This window comes from Pinus tabuliformis, chromosome 9, assembly GCF_031772625.1.
Source record: "Pinus tabuliformis cultivar Carrire ecotype Pingquan chromosome 9, CPIR1, whole genome shotgun sequence".
NCBI lineage: Eukaryota > Viridiplantae > Streptophyta > Pinopsida > Pinales > Pinaceae > Pinus > Pinus tabuliformis.
In genome coordinates, this window is record NC_142307.1 from 1,265,569,681 (window position 1) to 1,265,587,956 (window position 18,276).

At 37.2% G+C, this 18,276-nt stretch overlaps 1 pseudogene; it reads right to left on the reverse strand.

Moving 5' to 3' along the window:
* Positions 1 to 7,941: 7,941 nt before the first annotated feature.
* On the reverse strand, positions 7,942 to 8,993 carry LOC149153140 (uncharacterized; annotated as a pseudogene).
* Positions 8,994 to 18,276: the final 9,283 nt, after the last annotated feature.

Sequence of the window (18,276 nt, forward strand, 5' to 3'; positions counted from 1 at the left end):
TAAGAAAGGGATATTACAAACCATTGAAATATATAAAGGGATATTATACATTTTTTCTAAGGCCATGACAAAGGAGTTCAACAATCAACACCACCAACAATGGTGTACATATATGGCTTAGTGCTCTTGATTAAATGACAATCATATACCTTCATACATGATATAATGTAATGAAATGTCACAATTCCATTGATCTCAAAACCCTAAGAATGTGACCTAAAATTTCACTTTCTCTATATGAAATCCAATGAAGTTGAAACCACTTTCAAACCTCCTAACTCAATTAATGGTAATGTTAAAAAGTAAAAGGATGAAAATGAATAGTAAAGGAGAATGTCACTTTTGCTTTAATAATTTAACATTATCATTAGGGAGCATGTAAGAAGTTTTTAGGTAACATCCGAGGAGCACCTAGGGAACGTTTAGGAAGCGTGATAGGAGAGAATGGTTTGGCATGTGGTGGTTCTAAATTTGTAGGAATGGTGCAAATTGAACCTAAAGCACAATTCTAGGGATGCTTCGGTCATAGTTCGACATGGTGCGTGGTTCTGGGGTGTAATGTGTTGGGGGAATGGTTCCTGCAACACCACATTATTCTCAAAACAGAGAGGGGATTGTTTAAATATATTATGGATTGACAACTAGATGTTTCAAACATAACTAAGGAAACTACCAACAAACCTTACCTCCAATCAATAATTTGTTGAACTAATTAATTCTATAATCTGTAATAATCAACGTCAGACATAAAAAGAAGTTATTACAATTCTAAACTTGTTGCCGATTATAGTACTCAAATGCACTCCAAGATAATGCTCATAATTTAGAGAGGTAGAATGTAGTAGTTTCTAGAAATTATATAGGAGGTAGAAGGAGCTTAAAATTTTGACTTATTAAATTTCCTAGTTACTTTAATAAGAAAATTAAAAATGGATGAGTTAACACAAGATTTTTAATGCAGTAGTTTAATGAGACAATTTTTTGGCCCTTTTCCTGCAAAAGTTTTAATAGATTTGTCCTGAAACCTAGCCATAAATTGGGGAAATTATTTAAGTAGCCGAGTTTGTATCATTTGAATGCCCAGGGATTTTCCATGGTGCTAAATCCATTTCTTAATTCAGAAATGTGATTTTAAAAAATAAATCAATTGCGATCTCACTAAGAATTGAGTTGTTGGATTATGGTTAAAAAATACAAAAAGTAACCTTGTTAGATTTCTCTCTTTTCAATTGCATTTCATAGAATGTGGATGATGAGGGTAGGGTCCAAGTTTGAGATTAGGAGACAGGTCACTTTGTGTTTCATGCCGTATCTAAAACATAATACACAAAAATGTAAAATTTATGTCAATAATATTTAGATTTGTTTGATCTTTTGTTGCATGCATGATGTGATCATCATATCGCATATAAATTTATCTTGTCAATGGATGTTGTTGCATGTATACTTTTGTCCTCTAACCCTAGGTGGTAAAAGCTACAATGTAGTAAAATATCTTAATATCACTTAACAAATTGTTCATAGTACAAACAAAAGAAAGAATCCACATAACTATAGCTTTACAACAACCTGATCTCTTGGCCTCTGTGTTACGATTTCATCCACATAACTACAACTTAAAAAAAAATTGATCTCTTGGTATCTTCATGACAACCATGCATTAAGGGAAATTTATTTGAGCACCAGGAGAGAGAAATAGGCCTGTGCAAGAAATATCCACATCAATCCACTTTGTAGTGAAGTGATCATCATAGAGCCTCCCTGCGGCAAAGGAATAACCCTAGATTCACAGATCTGATATACCCACCACAACCAAGATGATAGTTAGCCCCCAACAATAGATTTGGCAAAAGCTACCTTAGGAATGGGCGGTATTTTCTTAGTGAGATGAGGCTCTTTGAAAAACCAAATTGAATTTCATTTCACAATCTTTCATATTTCATGAAATTGGGTGAGGGGTGGCTCCTTTAACTTAAGTAGATTGTGACTCACCACTATAGGTATAATGGATGTCAAGCAGGAGCACATGCTCAGTGCATGGGAGATTCTGATAACTAATCTGATTTAGATGTCTATATTTTCTTTTGTTACCCTTATTACTCATTGATATTACTATCTGATGTAACATCTAATGTCCAAGTCAAAACATTACTTCTTGAGATATTTGCACAAAACCCACCTTTTTTTGTTACCTCAACTTCCAATCTAGAAATGTCATTTACTATCTCTTTGGGTGTATATGCAGTGTAGAAATGTGTTTCATAATTCAAGGATCCAACATGTTTTATTGTAAAACATACAAATAAATTAGGTAAGTTGGTGCTTTAATTTCTTTCCCTTGGGATCAAATTACATGTGTAAGTGATACAGTCATCCAAGCAGTATGAGAGATGCAATTTGAGACATTTATCCAAGCCGTAGGAGAGACATTTGTAAGACTAGCACTAGAGACAACTATAACATGTGGAGAAGATACTCATATGCCAGGGGTCAAGATCATCAGTTTCTATGCCTGGTTAACTCAATCTTTTTCTTCCTTTTTGGTCTGTTCATTACTCTTCACCATCAGATATTCCTGTGCCACTAGTCACTAATTTTCTAGGCCCACGATATCCTCTTAAATCAACAAAGATATATGCGTTTGGATGTGGATAACATGAGTTATAAGGAATTGTTGGATTGAAGGAATTAATAGGTAATGCGAGTACAAGATGTTTGAAGAGAGATGTGTATAACACTTGCATAGAATATAGTGTAGATGAAGCCTCCAAGAAGTAGAAAGAGGATATACTTTGTAGTATATCTTGAGAAGAAACAAGGAAAATGATGAACTAGGTATTCTGTACAGTGGCCATATTTACCACCTAGGTTGCACCAGAAAGTGTCTCTTACCAAAAAAGGAGAAATATATTCCCTATTTGCAAGAAAAAAGTCCGAAGCTATAAATCCTAGAAGGCAAAGAAATCATAGGTTGATTTAATAGTGATTATTCTCTCCCATTTTGTGTTTCATCTACACTCAACAATTTGTGGTTTTCTACGACATTCTTTCAATGATTAAAAAATGACATTCATTAGTGAAAAGCATCCACTTAAATTTAGCTTATAGTAAAATATATCTAATTCAATATTGATGAGTGAAATCTATAGGAAAAGGTGTTCATTTTGAGCTCGCATAATTGAAAACGGAGTTCTCACATGGATGGTCTTGGCTACCATATGAAAAATAGAGCAAAAGAATATTTTCATAAACAATACACAAATTTGCATTTATTTTGAATAAATGACATTGTTATGTTTGTGGGTAACCAATGTACATGAAAAAATTGAAGATAAGTTTCCAAAGTTTCTAGTAAAAAATGGTGATTCAAGTTGAAACTCAGTGGACATTGATTGAATGCATGAAGGTAAATATTATAGAACTATACTTTGCTATTAGAACTGCTGAAAATAGGGGTAAGCTTTCAGATTTTGTTTTTTTGGTTGAATCTTGTAAAACATAATTGTTTATGTACAAAACCAATGGAAAGTGTTGCTAGCTATATAACCCAGAACCCCAAGAGTATACGAAAATAATCCATATTCACTTTGTAAGTAGTCGACTTGACATTGGGTGAAGAGTATTGTTGTCTTAATCCACACTTGGGTGAAGAGTGTTGCATTTCCATTTCATTATGTATACAATGTTTTCTGTGTTTTTAGAGGGGTGTTTAATTGATATTCAACCAACACAAGATTATGAAAGAATATAAAGTTAGGGTCCGCTACTTGAAGCCATTTAACTCTATATTTATGACACAAGAAAATTTCCTCCTTTTTTAAAGTTCTCCTCAAACTTGGGTATTTGCCGAACTTCCTTATTTTTAAAATCTAGACATAGATCATTATTTCAAGAGATAATTGAAGGGTTTGCATTCGTAGATTCAAGTATTCCTTCTATTTCAAAAATCTAATGATAAGATCACTATTTCAAGAGATGATTGAAGGTTTTACATTCGTAGATTCAATGATTTCTTCTCTTTTAAGAGTATTGTGAGAGATCTCCTTGTTCCAAATTATTAGTTTGGATTTTTGAGATGTTGGAGTTTCTTTTGCATGACAAACATTTTGGATCCCACCACTTGATAATCTTTCCACAACTTCTAAATTTTAATAAGGAAATCAAAGTGAGAGGCCTACATAAGCTCAAATTTCAAGAGGTTGTTGTGTGGTTTTTCATCATATTCTATGATTAGAGAGATCACTCAATGTTCTAAGAGGGCTTGACCTGCTAATGATTTGAGAGAGTTCCTCTATGGATGAGATAATCTAATTCAAAATTACCCTCTATCTAGTCTTTGTTAAGAATAAATCTGTGTAATCTTTCCATAAAAAAATCTTTCCCATTTATCTTGTTATTCCAAGTGAAATATCCATTTCCATGGGTAATGTCAATGTGAGAATTCTTTTGGATAAAATCATACAAAACTGAACTTGGATTTCCCTATAGGATACAACAAACCTTTATTCTCATGCACCCCTAGAATTATGTTTAACTCCCCACCAACAATCCATCATAAGCTATTCAAGGCTTTATCTCTCTATATAAAATATTCTATTAGTTAGGCTTTAGGATTGTTAAAACATGACCATAAATTGATAAACATTAGTGAGGTAGAAATATTTTTCCCATATTTTGGAGGGAACCTTAAGGTTATCTAGATTCTAGCTTTATGAACATCCAAAACCTCCAATATTTCCAAGGTCATCCATGTAGCTATCCCTCCACTTCTTCATGTTGCCTCTTATAAATATTTCTTCAAAATTCTTTTATATTCTCCTTTTGGTGGCTTCCATCCTGCTTTCATCAATCTTGGATTCTTGAATGAATATGATGTATATTTTTTCTAGGATTATCTTTCTATTAAGTGATATTTGTTTAACCTTTGAACCTATGCCTCTTGTATTTCATGATAGCATCTTCATGATTAATTCAAGAGTGATTTTCTCCCCTTAATAAGAGTTCGATGACCTAGGATTTGGGCGGTTTTGAACTACCTTTCATGAAATCTGTGATCAGTGTTTGAGAATCGTCACCTATATTGACCAATGCTTCTTTAGTCCTTTTCATTGTTTGTTTTTCTACCATTCTTTGCCTATCCAAAGCCTTTTCTTTGGAATTTGTGCCTATTGGACTTGAATGTTTTGATATTGCTTTCCTCTTCAAAGTAAAAGGAGAGACTTCACTAGAACATTTCTCTCGAGAAAAAAATTATCGGTTGTGATCCCTATGATGGATATCATAGCAGAAGAGTCACAAATAATCCATAGTACTCCTCCTCTAAAGGGCTTCTTGCAAAAGGTTAACTCCATTTCAAATCTTCATGGAAATGTAGTTGATCTCTTCTAGCTAGGGCTTCCTCAAAGATCTTCATGCCTTCTTCAACAGATCATCCTAGAAACCACTGCTAGAACAACAACCACTTCTTATACTTGTTCACATTCTAGTTTTAGACTAAAGACATGCTTTCACAGACAAGGCAACGCATTCCATAATGGGCGCCTGTCTCAATTTGGGAAATCCAAGACATGACTCTTAAACTCTATAGGTATAATAGGTAAAGTCTATTTAATGCTTGTTTCAATGCCATAAGTGAAGACTTTAGCTGCTACACAATTTTTTATTATCATAGATCATGTCCAACATGGCCTTGTAAATTCACAAAAAAGGACATCCATGCTTGGTGATTTTATATTATTCATGGAGCTAAGGGCTGAAAAACTCCTTTTTCAAAAAGTCATTGTCTAAACTATCCCCATTGCTAATATAAAATCTTGTATGGGATAACCCTACAACAAGAATTCCTAGCATCCACAATCCACTATGTGATCCATCAAAGCATAAGGCAAAAAATAGTCTAAAAATGAATCCCAAACATACCTTTCACTTTAGTAGGATCCTAAACAAGAGATCCATGTGCCCAAACTTCCAATTTTCTCTTTAGAAAGTCAAAATAGAACTTAGAACCTTCATCCCCCTCTTGAATCCATTAGTGTTGTGTATGGACTTGAGCACTGCTAGCAATATAATGCTCTCTTATTCAAATTGCCATCTTCAGCTGAGTAGCATCCTTTTGAAAGGTAATATCATGGAGATCTTTCTCATGAAAGATGTGCACCTCCTTAAGTCTATGATGAGCCTCACGTAGTTCCTTTCTTCTTTTTCGGAGCAACATGTACGTCACCCTCTCATGAGATTAACAATTTGGCATACAATATCCTCCCACCAAAGAAATCAACCTTTCTTTCCAAGAGGCCCAGGGGTTAGTTTTTTATCCATGGTTAGTTTCTTGACATTGTTGTACTTGTAAGTCTACCATGGTCCACCTTTTTCAAATTCAATCTTGTTATGAATATTGAATATATTTTGTTCTTCATGTGCCAAAATTATAGTTTTCACAAAGTTTGGATAGGAAACTTTTCCACTATTCCCATTGATTTCCATCCTCCCTCCTTTTAAATCCATCTTTAGTCATTTTTATAGATACTTCATGGCCACAATTAGTGTAATAATGATACTAGAAACTAATCTTTCTCTTTTGGCAATCAAATAGAACTACTCTTTTTCCCAAGGAAAACCTCATGAGGAAACCCAAGGGATGCTTCCCTACATTCCTATACAACAACCCTAGTAAATCTTCTAGCATAAAGTAGTTCCCCTTATGCAAGGGGGATTCGAACCATTCACCTGCTAGCACAAAACCAACAATGCTCAACAACATTGGTGACAATCAGTTGAGCTAACCACTTGGGATAAAATAAAACAACTTATTTTCATTTGGTTTCTAAAACAATGTCTATCTGAATAGATAAAAACAAATTTAACTCAGTTAAGAATTGAAGCACAACAATTTAACACTTTTTGTTAAAACTACATCTTTTACATTCATCATTGAATCCAAAACAAGAGTAAAATAATTTAAAGTACCTTCAACACCACTAACCTCTAATCTCCATTCAATTTATTCATAGATGAGACTCACATTTAAGCTAGGAGGCAAGTTAAGGCCGTGTAGATATTTAAGTTGTTGTCCCTGCCCAACTCAATTGGCAGGACCAGAATCTGAAAAAGTGACCTTTTCTTGTAGCAATGTGGCTATATGTATGCCAAAGAACAATAATGGGCATGCCAATAATCCTATATGGATGGCAGATGTGGATCCTGTAAAAGAAACCATGGAAATCATTTCAAGACCATCATCTTTAGATGTCCTCCCATGTTCTTCATAGTGGGATGATGGCCACCTCTGTCTTACAGCTCTTGGATGGAACACCATTGGTAGCAACCTAAATATTCCTACTACCACTGCAAAAATTCCTGTTGTTAGGCCTATAGAAGAACCAATCATACCCAGGGCTAGTGTAGGTGATATGGGTCTAGATTTCAGAGGTTTATCTATGGATGGTCAATCCGAAGATCCTCAAAGATTTGTATGATAAAGACACAAAATTCTGCATCAACAAGAACATATTTTACCTCAAATATGGTCATCTAGAATTTTTTTAAGGTATATATCTGACTTGCAGCCAAATTCTTCACATTCTAGGAGATTGCTTCTAGGTGAACTTACAGTTCATGTGAAATTTTCAATGTTAAAAGTAGCCTTAAACTAATTTATCAATGCAAAGAACCACATAAGCCAAAGAATTTTCATCATATAAGGTCATATAACTGTAATATTTACATCATAGTACATATACATAATGGTACTTTTCCAACTGGTCTGCCAGAAAAAGACTCAATCATGTTTAAAAATTAAAGGAAAAAGACGACAAGGACTTCTCATTCCCACACAAAGTATAAATCCATAATACAATGGTTAGTGGCTATGAATATCATGCATAAAATAAGTTATGGCTTCCTCATATGTGACAAAGACATAGACACATTGTGAAACAATTATCATCTTCTCCAGCCAAAACCATTCAAATCAAGCCCTCTTTTCTTGGAGGACACTGTGGTATCACCATTGGAATTCAAGTCTAAATCCTATGTCATTTTGGAGAATTTGTTATACCCCTTGGAACATGTTTTATCTTTATTCATGTAAAATTTGGATGCCTCATACATTTGACTATTTTCTTGTAGAGATAAAACACTAGAAAAGGCTAATGTTCTTGTTATGGGTGGATCAACAAGCACTCCATTTATTTCACACTCTTTTCCTTTTTTGTCTGATAAAAGGTTTCCATTTTCTTCTGCTTGTACTATGTCACTAGTAGCCCTCTTATGAAATACAATTGAAGAATCCTTGGTCCTAGAGGAAGGTGAAGAAATATTTTCTTCTCCTGTCAGTTCTTGCAGCCTCATATCTTCTCTAATTTCATCTTGCCAAAACTGTAGTTTGTTATCACAAGCAGGCCTTTAGAATTTTCTACCACCAACTTGCAAATTCTCTGTAGGACTCTTCTCAAAATTTCATTTGAAGTGAGACAACTATATGCAGAACAATTTGCAACTTGGGATTGCTGATGAGAAATCTCAGATTCTAGAAATAGACCAGGGATTTCAGGAATCATGGAGAAGGTCAAAGCAAAAAATGTAGAGTTAAAAAATTCACTTTTCACTTTTGAGGCCAACTCAAAAATTTCTGCATGAGTAACTTCCAATCCAATTGACCCCATGTTGTAATTTTCAATGTTTTTCCCTACTTTATGTAGAATTTATTGCAAGTACTTTCCTTGTGCTTCTATACGAAGTTGAAAGTGTCTTTGAGCCTGCTAAAAACAAATGCTCAAAACCAATGTGACTTTTTTAAGTTCAGACTTTGCAACAACATTAGTAGAGTCATGTACAAATAATGGAAGCCAAAAAAATGGAAATATAGCCCTTACCTCCAGTTGTTCCTACAACCTTCTTTGTACCTCCATTTGCATCCTCAGAGCCTCTGTGATTTGTAAGGTGTTGAGATACAAGAATAGAATGTTAGCTAGATCTTTCTTCTCCAATTCCATCAATAATTTTAAGAAGAAAACATCATTTGGAGAGGATAAAATAGCCTAGAGACCTTAAACTAGAAGCACCATACTCTCATAACATAAATAGATTACAATAGTCTCACAACTAACAAGTCCTAACAAAATTAATAACCTTCTTTGAACAAAAACCAACCAGTTTTTGGCTGGAAAAGAATCGATCAAAATTTGGAACATATCACTTTGGGAATTATCGTGTATTGTCTGTAAAGGAATGCACTAAGAAATTAGAATAGAAGCCGGGAAAGTTGTGGTAAAATTTAACCAGACTACAGCTAGACCATAACCCAATCAATAAAAAAGATGAAAGCACTAACCAAAGATATGAGAAGGTTCAAAAGATAACATACTTTGAATATTATGTCTATCCAAATTGAACACAAAGCCTATCATAAAGAAAATGACTTAAAATAGAGCAAATAAATTGTGTTGTGTGTAAACAAATGCAGATGAAATGATGATGTCGGTGCTTACTCTATCATATTTTTTGGAATGATAACGCCAACCCAATATGTTTCATGTTCCGTATGGTATACATAGGAGTTTTCATTTAGTTGGATGGAATGAAAGTTATTCTATGCCTAGACTTGGTAATGCTTCCAGATCCAATGCTGGTGCAAGGGGTTGTGCATCTTCTCAGTAATAAGAAGTTATTTCAAGAAACATGATGATGGGTATTTGTAGTAATGTCTAGTTTGTTGTAGGTTGGGAGAACAAAGAAACTCACCATGAATATGGAAATTGGGTTACAATGAACCAAAACCCAAATGGGCCTGGGGATATTTCTTGTTTGATGCTACATCCCCTACCAAGTATGCCTTGGGGATCACATCATATTACATTCATACAAGTATCTAGGATTATAATAATCTATTTCGAGGCTTTTACAGGGTATTTTTTTTTTTATAACTAAAACGGTTATATGATTTTTATTTATCTGGAAGCAAATGGGACTTTTTCATGCTGTCCTCCAATACAATGCAGATCTATGAATACTGCCTCTTTTCCTCTATTACAAAATTAAGGGCATTTGAACAAAACTATTTTCGTTAACGAAGATAAGCCCTTTCATGATTGCACTGCCTTTGTTTGCCATTTTGTCCGCTTCACTGTTTAAATTTCTGAGTATATGATAGAATTTGCAGTTGTCAAAGTATTGGAGTACTCTTTTCAGTCTTTCCAACATTTTTTTGAGGCTAGGATTGTTGAATCGATCCCCCAGGTTTAAATTTTTTATTATTAGCTCTGAATCTCCGAAGACTTGCAGCTTTTTCACTCCTTTGTCTCTTGCAATTTGACAGGCTTTGAGAAGTCCTAATAGCTCAGCCTGATTATTGGACTTCTGTCCTAATCCCCAATAGAAGATGTCTTTAGTGTCACCGTCCGATGAGTAGATGACTCCCCCTGCTCCAGCTGTCCCTGGATTCCCTTTTGACGCCCCATCAAAGAAGACTGTGTGTATTTTTTGAGACCTCCACCAGTTTTGGAAGTAGTCCTCTTTATCTCTTAATCGCCATTCCTGGTTGTTACTTTGTGGTTTAGGATAGTTTCTGCTCGGATAAGGCACTAGAGAGCCTAACCACCTCTTTTCTTCTGGCAGAAGCAAGGAGTCTTCTTTTATATACTGTTGTTGGGCTGCTTCCATAAAAAAGGCCTTAGCTTTTGTAGCTATTTGCAGCGCTGTGAGTCTCACCTCATTGAAAATCTGCTGGTTACGTGCCAACCAAATCTGCCAGCAAACGTATTTGGGAATCGCTGTCCAAATTCTGCTCCAGAAAGATTTTTGGGGAATTTGATGCGGGTAATGGTGCTTCCACGAGGCAAACAGGTCAGCTGCGGAGTTAAAGGAAGGAATAGGAGTCTGCAAATCCATTAATATGAGCCCCCAAACTTCTTGAGCTACGCTGCAATCCATAAATAGATGTTGAGCTGTTTCTGAGTTATTATTGCACATAGCACACCTATGAGGTCCTTCTATTTTTCGCTTCTCCAAGTTATCTCCCGTGAGAATTTTGTTATGGATCAGAGTCCAGCAAAAGAAATTTACCTTTGGAGTGGCAAATGTGTCCCAAACGCTTTTCCAGAAAGTTGAAGGATGATTGTTGTTTCTTATCCCCTGCAGAGCGCGGTAGCCATCAGTTGTGGAGTAAACTCTAGTTTGACCCCAACCCCAGCAGTCTTTTGCGGTTCTATGCACAGGGGCGGCATCCTCCAAACATTCTTCCAGCAGTGTTTGTTGATTTTTCAACCTGTTCGGGACTCCATAGAGGTCCCAACCCTCCCACTCCCCACGCTGATTCCACTTCGACAGATCGTAGAGGCGTTTGACTCCAGCACACTCCAACCAGGTTCTTAGTTCTGGCATGTTCGCTTGATCTGCTAAGGGAGCGTTCCTCATGATACTATCCGTCCATATGTTGATATGTTTGCCACTTCCAGGGATGCGATACAGATGTTTTCTGAAGTGTTGACTGCTTTTACAACACAAACTCCAGAGTTGTGTGCTTTTGGCTATGGACATATGAGTTACGTTGCTGAGGTCTTTGCTTATTCCATACTTTAACCGCAGAGTGCTACTGACAGGATGGGTGGGATCATGGATCAATTTCCACAGGATTTTGCCTCCCAAGGCCAAGTTCACAAGATGGGGGTCTCTTATCTGTAATCCCCCCTCTTCCTTCGTTCTCTTTACAACATCCCAATTCACCAGATGAATTCTTTTTTCACTGCCTTTCCCTCCTTGCCACAAAAAATCTCTGAGAAGTTTGGAGATCTGATCCATAACATTGCGAGGGGCCAAGAGGAAAGCTGCCTGGAAGATTGGGTACGCTGATAGCACCGATTTGATCAAGATAACTTTGCCACCCTTAGTCAACCAGTAACCCCCCCATGTTGCAATCTTGTTTTTCATTTTTGAGATTATTCCGCTCCATAAGGCTCTTTTATTGATTCCAGATATAATGGGCAGGCCGAGGTAGATGAATCTGTCCCATTCTGTGTGTCCTTTGAACCCAAGAATGGATGTTATACCTGCAAGTTCTTGCTGATCTATATTCCGACTAAAAACTTCGCTCTTGTTGTTGTTAATTGTCGCTCCAGTGACTCTGCAATAGCTTCTAAGTACCGTGTCAAATGCTCGAGCTATTCTTGTGGATGCTCCACCTAGGAGGAGTGAATCATCTGCAAAAAGTGCATGACTCGAAGGCTCGGCTCCTATTGTTGTTTTGAGGCCCAGTAAGATACCTGTATCTCTTTCTGCATTGAGCTTTCGGCTTAGTGAGTCTGCCATTAGAATGTACAGATAGGGGGAGAGTGGGCATCCCTGTCGTATGCCTCTCTTGGCTTGAAAAAAGTTTGTTGGACGACCATTAACAAGGGGAGCGATCCATGGATTGTCAATGCAGGCTTTGATGAGTTGAACAAAAGCAAGCGAGAAGCCAAATGTGAGAAGCACTTTGCTAAGGAAATTGCGGTTTACTCTATCAAACGCATTTGCCATGTCTAATTTTATCACCATACCTTTCTCTTTCCTTTGTTTGTTGGAGTGGATTGTCTCTTGAACCTAGATTATATTATCCAGTATATGTCGACCTTCTACAAAGCCACTTTGGGAGCTGGATATCACCCTTTTTAGCAGTGGATTAATTCTGTTTGCTAAAAATTTGGCCAAAATTTTGTAAGACGCATTACACAGCGATATAGGTCGAAATCTGGAAAACGTTTCTGGGTTGGAGTCTTTGGGGATTAAAGCTAGGTAAGTAGAGTTGGTTCCTCCACCTATCTTGGCTTTTGTCATAAATCCTCTTATCATTTTCTGCAGATCTGCCTTGATAATATGCCAACATGTTTTATAGAAATGGATTGTGAATCCATCGGGCCCCGGTGCCTTGTCCGCTTCCATGGCCCAAATAACATTTATGATTTCCTTCTCTGTTATGGGTCTGCAGAGGATTGCATTTTCTTCAGGACTGATGAGTTTGGGAATATTTGAAAGAAGTGTAGCATCTTCCTCATCATTACTTTGAGCATCTTGACTGTAGAGGTTCTGGAAGTGAGCTTCAGCAGCTGCCTTGAATTGATTGTATCCTTTGCAGACTTGCCCATCTGCTGTTTTAATTTCTGCTATATAATTCCTTGACAGTCTTGCTCTATATTGCCTGTGGAAGAAAGCAGTGTTCCGATCTCCCGCCTTTAACCACAAGCTTCTAGATTTTATTCTCCAATATTCTTCCTCCTTTCGGAATGACTGATATACTATTCGTTGTGCTTGAGTTTCTGCTTCCAACACTTCTATTGTGATCTCTTTAATTTCCATGTCAGTTTGCAAAGATTGCAATGTATGAACTGCTTCTTTTCTTTGTTCTGTAGGAGTATGGATTGGTTTCTTAATCCAGTCTTTCAAGGCTTGTTTGGTAGCTTTTAACTTTTGCTCCCAAACATAACTAGTTGATCCATTGATGGGTTTGGACCAAGCTTCTTTCACCGTGTCTAAGAAACCCTCTCTCTCAATCCATTGGGGACTGAAACGAAAAGGGATAGGTCCCAGATCTTCTTCTTCTTCTAGGAGGAGCTGAACTGGCTTATGATCTGATGTAAGTTTAGGTAAAATTTTTGTGATGATGATTTTTTTATCCATCATTATGGAGCTTTGCACTAGAAAGCAGTCAAGTCTTGCAGAGATGTGGTCCGAGCCAGTCCGGTTATTGGACCAAGTATATATACCCCGAACTGGGTTGAAATCCAATAGGTCCCAGCTTTGGGAGAGCTCCTCGACCATGGGCAGCAAGGGGTCCCTGCTGTCAATTCCTCCTCTCTTCTCTTTTGCTTTCATAATGATATTTAGATCGCCTGCTATAATGATATTGTTGGGAGAAGATAATTCTAAAAAGGCAGAGAGGCTATTCCAGCATTCTCTTTTTTCAGTATAAGAAACTGGCACGTAAAGATTGAATAGAGAGATAGTTAACTTACTTGCTTTGTGTTTCAATTCCGTGAAGATCCAGTGCTGGGTTGCTTGGAAGTTATTCAGATGGAAGAGCTCTTCAGACCAAAGGGTTGCCAAGCCCCCGGAGGTACCCCTTGCACTGACTGCTTTACCTGCTTTTTTATTCCACTTCGTTTTACTGATCTCTAAAAGGGCCTGCCCTTCTAGTTTTGTCTCTTGGAGCATGAGAATTTCTGAGGGTTCATCTTTCAATAGGTCTTTAACAGCCTCGACTTTGGAGGGATTCCCCAGTCCTCTATAGTTCCAAGAGACTAACTTCATTATTTATTATTTTGATTGTTGAGTCCTCCCTTGGAGGGCTTTGGCCTGGTGTTTCGCCCTATAGACATTTCTATTGTGGGCTGACTTCCTTGTGTTTTGTGTCTTTCTGCCTCCTCCTCCCTTTTTTCCTTTCGAGATTTCCTTCCTGCTTTTTTTGATGGGCGCTCGTAGATTTCATCTTCCGAAGAATCTGAGCTCTCCCTTGGTTTTTTCTTTGCCATATCAGCATATGATAGGTTGACGGGGCTACCCTGGTTGGAGTCGCTCTGGTCTGCTTCCACTCCCTCTTTGTGCAATGGAGGAGTATTTTCCTGCTCCTCGTGCTCCTTTGTTGGGTTCACTTGATGGCTCTGTTGTTCACCTTCTATCCCTTTTGATCTTGCTTCCGCTTCTTGGTTTATTTTGGATCTGCTGGTTTCTCCATTTCTATGTTGTTCACTTTCTGTTTTGTTTGGATTTACTTCCTCCTCTTGATTTATTTTGGATCTGCTGGTTTCTCCATTCCTATTGCCTTTTCCTGTACCTTTTTTTTCATTTTCATTTTTCTGCACTAGGGTCCATTGATCCCCGTTTTGTTTTCCCATTTGATCCTCAATCTTCTTCTTGCAGTGCTTTGCGAAATGACCATGACCATGGCAGTGTCTGCATTTAAACGACAACTGCTCGTAGTCCAGCTCTTGTACATACATCCACCTAGCTACTGTAAGTTTGATGGCTTCCGGAAGCCCTTCTTCCAGGTCCACTTCGACACAGATGCGTGCACAGGAATATTGGTCCTTCCTTGCTGCTTGATCTATGTATTTTCCCAAGGCATTCCCTATGATCTGGAGGTGATTCCAACAGTGGAGGGGCAAATGGGGAAGCCTGACCCAAACCGGGACAGCTGAAGGAACGTCCTGGGTGGAATCAAAGTCAGGCGACCATTTGTTTAGGTAAAGGCCCTGAGGGCCCATGAAGTAAGGTCCATTTCTGAAGATTAATCCTTTATCATCAGGGCTTTTGAATACAAAAACAAAGAATCCCTTACCCACGAAGTAGCTTTTGACACCTTCTTTAATGAGAGGCTTCCAGTTCCTTTGAGTCCACTCCTATACCGTTTTTGGCGATGGCCAGAGGCCTGTGAACTGGCCTATGAGGCCTCTTTCAGCCAGATTCAGGGCAGCTTTGCAAGTATCTTCTTCTGGCAGTGCCACTGATGGGATAGTGTCCATCTTTTTAACAAACCTCTGCATGGTCGCAGAAGGAGGATGCTTAGGACCAGAAGCCACTAACGACTTGAAGGCCAGGACCTCCGGTGGCAGGGGATCCATGTTCCACACGGATCAGGCCAATCAGTGAAGCGTTACACTGGAACGACCATCTTTACTCACCGCAGAATGGCAGAGAAGAGGGGGCAGAGGACCCACCCCCGATCTGATCAGATGGGATGCCAACGATACCGGCCAGAGCAGCTGAGCACCACTCACCTGCAACGCAACAGGCCCAGGCCTGAGCGCCTCTCCGGCAGCCCTGATCGCAGCAACGATCTGACCTAGCTCGTTTCGTGCAGAGCTCCTCCGCGCGCTCGATATGAATCAAACAATTAAAACATTTATAGGGTATTCATTTTAATCCTTCACACAATATCCATTCCTGTTCATCCTCAGATGTGCCTGTGCCACCATTCATTAGTTTGCAAGTTCCATAATATCTTATATCAACATTAGTATTGATGGAATGCTAGGGCGATGGGTTGGTAGGTGTACCATTTGGGTCGTTGCAAGAAATTGAGGCTGAAGGTGATGGCCACAACCGAATAATGACTGAGGCTTGCACCTTACCAAGAGTTTTGAATGAAGATTAGTTTTAGAGACAATGACTAGTATATTAATGGCATTTTTATGTAGTCTTTCAATCTATGAGGTGGCTATAATTTCATATTTGGATCTTGACGAAATGATCTACGTATAGAGATCCTTACTTGTAAAAGAAACCTGGGTAGTGGGATGTGTAGGGTGAAGTGGACTGCTCCCAACAAAAAGGAGGGACAACATAGAGTAAAGTTCCCAAATCTTTGTCAAGAAAAATATCAATTATGAAATTTGTTTCAATCCTTTTTTAAGATATTCCTTAAAAAAGTCACTTCTTGTTCAATTTTTGCCCTATTTAGTTTTTTCCCAGTCTTGAATAACATTATCTAACATGATCAACTCTTAATAAACCTTGTTCATGCCAAACAATCCTTTCACGGAAAACATGAATAGTATACTCACAACAGGTGGCTTGTAAAAAAATCAGGATTTATTGTGGTTTGATTCTAGCCAGTGCTCTATGTTGATTCGACCCCTTCCTTTAGTGGTTTCTACTATGTTCTGGTAAATGTTGTGACTTCCAAATCATAACTATTTTCTACAACATGGATTTTTGGAGTGCAGTAGGTCATGCCCACCTTATATAGTGGTAGAAATCAACTACAATGAAAGCTTGCCTTCCATCTCCTAAGGTGCCTCAACTTTTGTCTTGTGTGCAAGTTGGAAGGAAATGACATGCTGATAGGGGTATATTGTTATTTTGTCATGAAAAAGGATTGAGTTTTGTACTGATCTACCCTTTGTTTTTATTTATCTTTATGCTTTGATATATGGAATATATGTATATATTTATAATCGATATTTTGGTATCTTTTAATTAATAAAAATTATAACATAGGTTGGGGTATCTAAACCTTTCACATCCTTTGAGGACGATTGTTAAACAAAAAATTAGATGAATGTGCTGGTATGCTTGATTGGAGCATATAATGACACTGATCCATTTCGCATGGCAGTAGATTCACAGTGCATTGGAACTTGTGTGGCAGGGAAAATTTTAAGAACCACCCTAAATTTATATGTATAATAAATGGGTGAATCCCCATGATACATAGGAAAAATGGGAGGCGATTTTATCACTAATATAATATGTATATATATATTTTTTGGCGAATCTCTCACCAGATTATATTATCTTGTAAAGTCATGGCGAATCTTTCACTGAATTATAAAATCTTGTAAGATCTTGGAAAATCTTTCATTGAATAATAAAACATTGTGAAGTCTTGGCGAATGTTTTGTTAAAGTATGAAACCATATATGATAATAATAAAACATATTCATTAAACTGTAATATACTAACATACATGTTTGGAAAAAAGAAACATAATTTTCACTTCCTACAAACAATGTTGCAAGTTTTCGTCACCATGTTTGTCATGGTAGGAGAGATTAATGTTTTCTCTACCACTTTTTTCAAGCTACCACTTTTGCCAAGCTACCAAATTTCTTTCTTATTCCATAGACTCCAACTGCGAGATTTAAAAAAAAAAAAAAAAAAAAAAAAAAAAACACATCAATTTTGTTTACCCCAACATGCCAACAAGTAGCAAGCCCCAACTATATAATATAATGAAGTAGTAGGTATCCCAAAGGCCTGAAGGGGATCTAATGGAAAGAAGTGACCGTTGTCAGAAGCCTTCCAATCAATATATAAATATATAAATGTAGATTTATTATTATTTTAATTGGAAATCTTCAATTAAATAATAAAATTTAATTACGTCTCTCCCAATCTAAATTTCTTATTAGCATAATTCACTACCTTCATACCATTTTTAACAGCGTTGTAACATGTCGATTAATTTCATTTTTGGTGCACAATCTCCGCCTTTTAGGACAATATGGTGCAGTGACCCAACCCCTACAGATCATTACGACAAACTAAGAATAGCAGAGAAGATGAAAGGTTGTACAAACCAGCATATTTTTCAAACAACTAATCCAAGATCAGTACCTTAACTTTTTCATGAAGATATCATATTGAGAATGTTTGAAAAATGGTGGGAAATCTAGGCAGCGACTATCTCTCTTCTGCAAGGGTGATGCGGAAAGAGTTAAGATTTCATTGTTTTGAATTTTTTTTTGTTAAATCAGAAAAACCAATATTAATGGAGATATCAGTATTTTTTACTAAATTTTGTGA